At 48.7% G+C, this 10,687-nt stretch overlaps 1 non-coding gene across 1 annotated transcript; it reads left to right on the forward strand.

Annotated features, from left to right (window-relative positions):
• Positions 1-9,568: 9,568 nt before the first annotated feature.
• On the forward strand, positions 9,569-9,724 carry LOC121226330 (5.8S ribosomal RNA). Its single transcript, XR_005924172.1, has one exon. It is a non-coding gene; the product is annotated as a 5.8S ribosomal RNA (ribosomal RNA).
• The last annotated feature ends 963 nt before the right edge of the window (positions 9,725-10,687 follow it).

Raw genomic sequence — 10,687 nt, forward strand, 5'->3', positions numbered from 1 at the left:
CGATGTAAATGTATCTTGACCGTCGGTTTTGGGGGAGCTCAACTATAAATAGAGAGCCGCCCCCTCAGTTGTACTCAGTCCATTCATTGTTTCATTATTCTTTGTGAAAAAGAGAATAGAGAGCATTTACTCAAACACTTTGCGAGCGTTCTTTCTGTTGTTCTTTGTTGTTCTTCTTTTGGCATAAGTCACTTCTACTCTTCAATTTGGTGCCTTGGAGGAGTTCTTAAGGAATCCTCACTTGAGTTAAGGCTGAATTAGGCGAGTTTGGACAAACAGATAGCCTCAGCCCGCACGAATCGCAAGAGAAAACTCTAGCCCCGTGACAAGTGGTATCCGAGCCAGGTTTGAACCAAGTAATATCTGAGTTGTTAGTTCAAAGGCACCGTTGGGATGTCAAGAGAAGAGTTTTAACAAAGATGGGTGAGAAAGTCTTTGAGGGAGATGTTATCGGCTGTTGAGGAACGCGTAGGTAAACTTGAGGAGTCCACGGAGGATGCAAAAGAGTGAGACATTTCACTTGGAGAAAGCGTTGAAGACTTGAGGGAGCAGTCTAGGGATTGTTTGACCATGTGTCTCACTTTCTAAAAGGATAGTATGGAAGAGTCGCTAGATTCCCAAAAGAAAAAGCTAACGGAGAGGAACGATGCTCTCGAGGCCATGATGATGGCTTTGAAGGAGGAAACAATGGCCACGACGAGGGCTTTGAGCACAAGAATAGACGAGCTCGTGGGAGAGCTGGCCTTGTGTCGAGCAGCCGTGGGGAAAGGAGTGGCAAATGTAGCACTCAATAACGAGGATGTCCCAAAGTTGAAAGAGTTTGTCTGCATGCGATGTGGATAATTTCTTGTGGAGGATAGAAAACTACTTCCATGCCAAAGGCATCGTAGACGATGCAGTTAAGGTAAACACTGCTTCAATGTTTCGTACTGACATTACGCTTTTATGGTGGCGAGGCAGGTCCACAAATAAAAGGCAAGGTGAGATTGGGACGTGGCAAGAGTTCCAATGCGAATTGAAGGGAAGTTTTACCCAGAATTTGCCAAGGAAGAAGCTTGGGCAAAGTTGCAAGGGGTAACGCAACGGGGCACAGTAGGGGAGTATGTTCAAGAGTTCAAGGAACTCATGCTCCAAGTTTCAGAGGTGACCGAAAGAGAAGCATTGCTTGTTTTTCAGAATGGATTGAAGCCGTGGGTCGAAAGGAGGTGGAACAAAGAGGTGTCCAAAAGCTGTCGAAAGCCATGACGATAGTTGAGTCTGTGGTCAAGCTTAGTCTAGGGAAAGACAAGCTTGGGACTTCCAAGTTCGAGGAAAGGGGCGTATGTGTCAGATCACGGTGACGTGGGAAGTTCACTGCCTGCGACATAGTGAGAAGTCCACTGAACCTTATCATTTAGAGGAAGGAGAAGTCGTAATAAGGTTTCCGCAGGTGAACTTGTGGAAGGATCATTGTCGAAACCTGCCTAGCAGAACGACCTGTGAACGCGTTGCAAACAACACTGGAACTGGTGCAGGGCCATCCTCGCCTCTCGCCACCCTTCGTTCTTTTGTATGACCCGACCCTGGGGTCCCCAAGTGGGGGACTTGGTGTAAGGAGTTAGTTAAACACCTAGCCATGCCGACCCCTTCGGGAAACATGGCAAAACGGGGGGGGGGGCCTTTGCTGGTAAATCCGGGCACTTGTTTAATTTTCTGCCCCGCCGTGCCATCATGCCATATTTCATGGACCCAACATTCAGCTTCTTGTATTTGTTTTGGGTCAACAGCAAAATTTTCAGTTGAAAACACTAAGTCACTAAGTGCAATTGGCCCAAAAAAATTGTCCCTGTTTCATACATGTGGGGGAGATCCCCACTGTTGGCACCTTGGTGGCTCAGATGTGCTGGAGCCTCGAGCAGAATTGGCACCTTGGTAGCTCAGATATGCGGGAGACTCGAGCAGCATTGGCACTTTGGTGCTTGGATGTGCGGGAGCCTCGAGCACCGTCGGCACCTTGGTGCCTCGGATGTGTGGGAGCTCCGAGCACCATCGAGAACTTCGGCCCCTGTTGGTGCGGAAGCGTTTGGCTAAGAAAAGTGTCCCTGTTTCAGACATATGAAACCTAAAAAAAGAGCGTCCTTGTTTCAGACACATGTATGCCGCCTGGTAGCGCATTGACCAAGTTTTTTTAGCTCTTTAGGGGGAAGTGACATTGAGCGAGCAGGGGTTATCCAGGGCACTGCCCGTCCCATTGCATTCCCGGACGTCGTTGCTGACCTGTTAGCGGTTAGGTTCCTGGCGGTGCTCTGGTGATCCATCCCGATGAGGCATTTCAGAATATACAAAAATGATGAACCGAGTCCCTCCCCAATACCGAAGGTACACGTTCGGTACCCAACAATGAATGAATTGTCCCGGTCCCTCCCCAATACAAGGGTAGAATTCCGATACCCAATAATGAATAAATCATCTTGGTCCCTCCTCTTTTGGAACAAGAGCCTCCAGCACCTTGGTGGCTCGGATGTGCGAGAGCCTCGAGCAGCATTGGCACTTTGGTGCTTGGATGTGTAAGAGCCTCGAGCAGCATTGGCACTTTGGTGCCTCGAATGTGTGGAAGCCCCAAGCACCACCGAAAACTTTGGCCCCTATTGGTGCGAAAGCGTTGGGCTAAGAAAAGTGTCCCTGTTTCAGACATATGGAACCTAAAAAAAGAGTGTCCTTGTTTCAGACACATGTATGTCGCCTGGTAGCGAATTGACCAAGTTTTTTTAGCTCTTTAGGGGGAAGTGACATCGAGTTATGGGTTTCTATGGGCATGCGGATTCGAGCCTTAGAAGAAGCTCTTGGGATATTCTGCGGAGGGTTGGAGAATTGGTTGGGGAGGAGTGGGTGGTTGGGAGAGATTTTAATGTTGTACTGAATGACACTGAGAAAGAAGGAGGTCGAAGGGGAGTAAGGGCCCAGATGAATGAGTTCAAAGAAGTCATGGATGAGGTGGCTTTAGTTGATATGAAGCCTGATAGTGGATGCTTTACATGGGTAAACAATAGGAATAAGGGGAGGCTGATAAAAGAGAGACTTGATAGATTCCTCACCTCGGTGGTAGTGGTTGAAAGCTTTCCGTTTATTGCTTCTAAAGTGGTAAGACAAACTTAGTCCGATCATGACGCGATTATTTTAGACTTATGGGGGCAGAAACCGATAGATTACCCAAAAGACAAGAGATTGTGCTTCAGGTTTGATGTCTGTTGGGTTGGTGACGAGGAAGCAAAAAAGGTTATTGAAAAAGCTTGGAACAGGGAGGGTACAAACTACAAGGAAAAGATGGATAGAGTTAGGTCGTCCCTTGGTCCCCGGAAATGTAAGAAATATGGAAAAATGAATAGTAAAGTACGGAAATTGGAGAAACAGATTGAGCTGATCATTGATTCTGCCAACAGAGAGGATAGCGCGAAAACGCTAAAGGAAGCTCGCAGAAGGTTTAATTTTCTATACGCTAGGGAAGAGAGCTACTAGGCTCAAAGGTCTAGGTCAAGATGACTTAGGGAGGGAGATCGTAACACTAAGTACTTCCATGCTAAAGTTACTGGTCGTTTAAAAAAGAATAACATTGTGAAGATTAAAGATGCGGTAGGAAATTAGGTGACAAATAGTAATGACATATGTAAGGTTGCTAAAGATTATTTTGTGAACTTGTTTCGGTCAAATGGTCAAAATGCTAATATCCAAGAGATGGGGTATATAAAAGAGTGCGTTACGAGGGAAACAAATGAAAGGTTCAATATGATATATAGAGTGGAAGAGGTTCTTCAGGCTATCAAGCAAATTGACCCAAATAAAGGCCCTGGTATTGATGGTCTATCGGGAAATTTTTTCAAGCACCATTGGGAGATAGTGGGAAAGGACTCTATTAGATTCTGCTTGGATATTCTAAAAGGAAGAAAGGATATCCCTAGCCTTAATGATACAATGATCATTTTAATCCCTAAGATTAGAGATCCATGTGAGCTTACTAACTATCGCCCTATCAGCTTGTGCAGGTTTGTCTACAAGATCATCTCAAAGGTGTATGCAAATTGGCTAAAAGCTGTCCTACCAAATTGCATCAGCCAAAATCAAAGCGCATTTGTGCCGGGCAGGATGATACATGATAATATCATTATAGAGCATGAGCTTCTCCATTACCTTCAAAGTTCTAAAAATGGTCCCAATAAAGGGTTGGTGGTCAAGCTCGACATGAGCAAAGCCTATGACCGTGTGGAGTGGAACTTCATTGAAACAGTTATGAAGAAAATGGGATTTGATGGAAAGTGGATTGCAAAAATAATTGAATGTGTTCACTCGGTTAAATATATCGTTAAATGAAATAATGTTTTATCTGAATTTTTCATCCCCGAGAGGGGTCTCCGTCAAGGGGACCCCCTATATCCTTATTTGTTTTTATTTTGTATGGAAGCTTTTTCGAGAATGCTTATCCATGCTCAGGATAATATTTTGTTAAGGGGTATCCGGGAAAGTAGGAACGGTCCTAGAATAAACCATCTATTTTTTGATGATGATGCTCTGTTATTTGTCAGGAATAAAAAGGGTGATGTGGAGAGTCTAGTTAACATGCTCAATATTTTCTCTTATAATTCAGGCCAAGAGATTAATTTTGAAAAGTCAATGGTCCTGTTTAGCCCAAACACATCACGTGATCAGAGAACAATCATCAGTGGTCTCCTTGGCATGACGGTGGTGGAAAATCTAAATAACTACATAGGCTTCCCTATTCCGATAGGTAAGAAGAAATCTGCACCTTTTAATGAGATAACTAATAAAATGTCTTGTAGGATAAATAGTTGGACAAAAAGATTACTCTCCTTTGGAGGAAAGGAAGTCTTCATCAAAGCTGTGCTCCAAGCCATTCCCACGTATGCTATGTCGATTTTCTTGGCGCCCAAAGGCATTATTAATGATATCCAGGCAAAGCTAAGCAGAGCTTGCTGGGCGGGAAAGGAGAAAGGAAGATACTGGACTATGATTCCATGGAAAACCTTATGTAAACCGAAGGCTATGGGAGGACTTGGAATACATGATGTTCGCCTTTTCAACTTGGCTCTCTTAGGGCGTCAAGTGTGGAGACTAATAAACAACACAGACTCCCTCTGTTTCAAAATTCTGTCTTCAAAATTCTTTCCTGATGGCAGCATTTTTAACGCAAAAAAGGTTGACAAAGCATCCTTCACCTGGTCAAGCATTGCGAAAATGATGAAAGTGCTGAAAGAAGGATTTGGATGGCAGGTCGGAAATGGTGAGAAGATAAACATTTGGGCTGATAATTGGGGTATGAAAGGACTCAATGGCGACGCTATTAAAAGAACCACCCTAAACCAAAATGAAAATAGGGTAAATGACCTGTGGCTTGCGGATAGCAGAACGTGGGACGCAAACAAAGTGAAGCAAGTTTATTGATGTGACTAGGGTGAAAAGATCTGTAACATTCCCATTAGTGATGAGGGACAAGTGGATAGAATGATATGGTTTCATAACCCACATGGATGTTTTACTTCAAAGTTTGTCTATTCCTGGCTGCTGTTGAAAGAAATAGGATATAGCCCTCACAGGTTTTTTTGGAAAGCCATATGGAAGCTTAAAACTTTACCGAAGATCCGGGTTTTTATGTGGAGGGTGGGGCATGAGATTCTCTTGACGAATTGTAAGATCGCTACTATCAGACAAGGTTTCGACAAGGGATGCCTGAGATGCGGAGCTAAAGCCGAAATGCTGTTACATGCGTTAAAAGATTGCCCAACCTCAAGAGCTGTTCTTTCGAAAGGTGGATGGTCCAAGAGCTTTATTTCTAAGAATTACGATCAGTGCATTGACTGGTTGGAAGAGATGATGCGTATCCTCGATAAGAGAGCTATGGCCGATCTGATAACAATTTTATGGAACTGTTGGAATAACAGGAACAACCACATCTTCAGGGGTAAAGAAGAGGAGGCTCAGCAGATATGGGAAAGAGCCAGCAACCTGAATAAAGAATTTCAAATATTCAACATGGTGAATAAATCTTTACTCTCAAATAACATTGGGGAGAAAAAGTGGAAAAGACCACCAAAGGGCTTCATTAAAATAAATTTTGACGCTACAGTGGGCAAAAATAGAATCGGATATGGGACAATTATAAGGGATGAAGAAGGCATTGTCTTAGGAGGAGGTGGGGGTTTTAAAGAGCTTAGGTTGTCAGTGGAAGAGGCTGAGTGTCTGGTGGAGGCCCGTAGTGATACTGACGTGCAAATCGTTCCTCTGACTTGGGTATAGGGGCGACAGACTAATCGAACCATTTAGTGTCACGGGCTGATGTTCAAAGCCCGTGACCATCGCACCAAATGCTTCCAATGGAGGTCTATTGCTCAGATGGGGATCATTTGGCCCACGAGAATTGGCCTGATTCAAAGAGCTATTGGAGAAGCCTGTCAGATTGAAGCCTGGTTGGCCCGATAATGAAGACATGGCAAGTTAGTCTAATATGGTAACTAATCTTAGAAGATAGAGGAAATCATATCTTGTAAAGATTAGATAAGATTTGATGCCTCAGATGTGCCTGAGCGTCGAGCACCATTGAGCACATTGGGCCCCTCTCGATGCGGAAGCGTTGGGCTAAAAAAAGTGTTCCTGTTTCAGACATATGAAACCTGTCCCTGTTTTAGACATATGATTGTCGCCTGGTAACTCATTGATAAAGTTTTTTTTGCTCTTTAGGAGGGAAGTGATGTTGAACGACCAGGGGTTATCCAGGGCACTGCCCACGCCCATCGCATGACCGGACGTCGGTGCCCTCCACCGCCGGTTAGGTCCTCGACGGTGATCCATCCAGGCCTCCCAGAATATAAAAAATGATGCAACGAGTCTCTTCCAAATCCCAAAGGTAGAATTTGGATATCATTACATGTGACGTACCCAACAATGAACAAATCGTCCCGCTCCCTGTGCAATCGTAAAGGTAGAATTTAGATATCGTTACATGTGATGTACCCAACAATGAACGAATCGTCCCAGTCCCTCCCCTTGGTTGTACGTGAGCCTCGGGTACCATCGACAACCTAGGCCCTTGGTCGGGCGGGAGCCTCGGGCACCATCGGCAACCTAGGCCCTTGGTCGTGCGAGAGCCTCGAGCACCATTGGCATCGTAGTGCTTGGATGTGCGGGAGCCTTGGACACCATCGGGAACCTAGAACGTTGGATGTGCGAGTGCCTCAAGCAACAACGGCACCCTGGTGCCTCAGATGTGTGGGCGAAAGAAAAGTGTTCCCGTTTCAAACATACGAGTGTCTCCTGGTAGCACATTGATAAAGTTTTTTTAGCTCTTTAGGGGGAGATGATATTGGGCGAGAAGGGGTTGTCCAGGGCACTGCCCATGCCCACCGTATACCCGGACGTCGGTGCCCCCACCTAACCGGCGGTACTACGATGATCCATCTGGCGGTGCTCTGACGAATTGTCCCGGTAGTGCTCTGGCAAGCCATTCTGGCAACATAGTCCCTTGGTCGTGCGGGAGCCTCGGGCACCACCGGCACCTTGGTGCTAGGATGTGCAGGAGCCTCAGACACCATAGGCAACCTAGGCCCTTGGTCGTGTGAGATCCTCGGGAACCATCGGCACCTAGGTGCTTGGATGTGCGAGAGCCTCGAACACAATCGGCAGACTAGGCCCTTGGTCGTGCGGGACCCTCGGGGACCATTAGCAACCTAGGCACTTGGTCGTGCGAAAGCCTCGGGCACCATCAGCACTTGGACGCTCGGATGTGCGGGAGCTTTAGACACCATCGGCAAACTAAGTCCTTGTTCTTGCGGGAGCCTCAGGCACCATCGGCTACCTATGCCCTTGGTCGTGTGAAAGCCTCAGGCACCACTGGCACCTGGGCACTCGGATAGGCGGGAGCCTCGGACACCATCAGCAAACTAGGCTCTTGGTCGTGCAGGAGCCTCGGGCACCATCGACACCTTGGTGCTATGATGTGCGGGAGCCTCGGACACTGTCGGTAACCTAGGCCCTTGGTCGTGCAGGAGCCTCGGACACCATCGGTAAACTAGGCCCTTGGTAGTGCAGGAGCCTCGGGCACCAGCGATACCTCAGTACTATGATGTGCGGGAGCCTCGAACACATTCAGCAACCTAGGCCCTTGGTCTTGCGGAGCCTCGAGCACCACCGACACCTGGGTGCTTGGATGTGTGGGAACCTCGGACACCATCGACAACATAGTACTTTTGTCGTGCGAGAGCTTCGGGCACCATCGGCACCTGGGCGCTCGGATGTGCGGGAGCCCCGGACACCATCTAGAAACTAAACCCTTGGTCGTGTGGGAGCCTCGAGCATCATCGGTAAAATAGGCCCTTGGTCGTGCGAGAGCCTCGGGCACCATCGACACCTAGTTGCTTGGATGTGCGAGAGCCTCGGACACTATCGGCAAACTAGGCCCTTGGTCGTGCGGAAGCCTCGGGCACCATCGGTAACCTAGGCCCTTAGTCATGCGAGAGCCTCGAGCACCATCGGCACCAAGGTGCTCGGATGTGCAGGAGCCTCGGACACCATCAAAAAACTAGGCCATTGGTCTTGGGGGAGCCTCAAGCACCGTCGGCTACCTAGGCCCTTGGTCGTGCAAAAGCATCGGGCACCATCGGCACCTGGGTTCTCGGATGTGCGGGAGCCTCGGACACCATTGGAAAACGAGGCCCTTGGTCGTACGAGAGCCTCGGATACAATCGGCACCTCGGTGCTGTTATGTGCGGGAGCCTCGAGCACCACCAACACCTTGGTGTTGGATGTGCGAGAACCTCGGACAGCATCAGCAACCTAGGCCCTTGGTCGTTCGAGAGCCTCGGGCACCATCGGCACCTGGGTGCTCGGATATGCAGGAGCCTCAGACACCATCGACAAACTAAGACCTTGGTCGTACGGGAGCCTTAGGCACCATCGGCACCTTGGTGGCTCGAATATGCGGGAGCCTCGAGCAGCATCGGCACCTTGGTGGCTCAGATGTGCGGAAGCCTCAGACACCATCGGCAACCTTGGTGATCGGATGGGCAGGAGCCTCGAGCAGCATCGGCAACTATGGTGCTTGGATGAGCGGGAGCCTCGAGCACCATTGGCACCTACCGATTGAATGGTCTGGTGAAGTGTTCACATCGCGGCGACGTGGGTGGTTCTCTGCCCTCGATGTCGCGAGAAGTCCACAGAACCTTATCATTTAGAGGAAGGAGAAGTTGTAACAAGGTTTTCGTAGGTGAACCTGCGGAAGGATCTCTGTTGAAACCTACCCAGCAGAACGACCCGTGAACGCATTGTAAACAACACCGGAGGTGGTGCGAGTGCATCCTCGCCTATAGCCACTTCCGTATGTCGGAGCTGTCAGTCTCGTCATCCCTTTGCCCATCGTGTGGGGTGAGATGTCGGGCTCAACCTCTTCAAGGCAAAACAAACAAACTCGCAGGGCGAATCGCGCCAAGGAATCGAAACAAAAAAAGGGGCACGTCCTCCATCGCCGCACAATTTACGGTGTCGATGCTTCAGTGATTTTGTTCTCTTGTCAAAAAATATGCAAAATGGCTCTCGGCAACGGATATCTCGACTCTCGTATCGATGAAGAACATAGTAAAATGCGATACCTGGTCTGAATTGCAGACTCCTGTGATCCATCGAGTGTTTGAATGCAAGTTGCACCCTAAGCCATTCGGCCGAGGGCACGTCTGCCTGGGTGTCACGCATCTTTGCGCCCATCCAACCATAAGCCCTCGAGCCTCGGTTGGACCGCAGGGGGAAATTGGCCTCCCGTGCTATCACAGCCTGTGGTTGGCCTAAATTTGAGACCTCGACGACATCATTGTCACGATGATCAGTGGTAATGTTGTAAGCAACCTTGTTCAGCGTCATGCACGTTCGTCAATCGAGACCTTTAGAGCCTTTTGGCCTCGCAAGGACGGTGCTAACATCGCGACCCCAAGTCAGGCGGGATTACCCAGTGAGTTTAAGCATATCAATAAGCGGAGGAAAAGAAACTTACCAGGATTCCCCTAGTAGCGGCGAGCGAATAAGGAAAAGCCCAGCTTGAGAATCGATCGCCATCGGAGTCCTAATTGTAGTCTGGAGAAGCGTCTTCAGCGACGGACCAGGCCCAAGTCCCCTGGAAAGGGGCGCCGGAGAGGGTGAGAGCCCCGTCGTGCTTGGACCCTGTTCCACAAGGCACTATCTACGAGTCGGGTTATTTGGGAATACAGCCCTAATCGGGCGGTAAATTCTATCCAAGGCACCGATAGCGAACAAGTACCGCGAGGGAAAGATGAAAAGGACTTTGAAAAGAGAGACAAAGAGTGCTTGAAATTGTCAGGAGGGAAGCGGATGGGGGCCGATGATGGGTCTCGATCGGGTGTGGAACAGTGAGAACCGGTCTGCCGACCGGCTTAGGGCGTGGACCGACGCGTGTCGTGGCTGCTACCCAAGCTCGGGCATTTGATACACCCGTGGAGACGTAGTCGACTCAATCTTGGGATTTAGCACGCGCTGTCTCGGTGTGCTTTGGCACCTGCGTGCTCCGGGCGTTGCCCTGCGGACTCCCCACTCAGCCCGTCTTGAAACACGGACCAAGGAGTCTGACATGTGTGCGAGTAAACAGGCTAGAAAACTCGTAAGGTGCAAGGAAGCTGATTGGCGGGATCCCTCGCGGGTG

This window comes from Gossypium hirsutum, unplaced genomic scaffold (genome assembly GCF_007990345.1).
Source record: "Gossypium hirsutum isolate 1008001.06 unplaced genomic scaffold, Gossypium_hirsutum_v2.1 scaffold_120, whole genome shotgun sequence".
Taxonomy (NCBI): domain Eukaryota; kingdom Viridiplantae; phylum Streptophyta; class Magnoliopsida; order Malvales; family Malvaceae; genus Gossypium; species Gossypium hirsutum.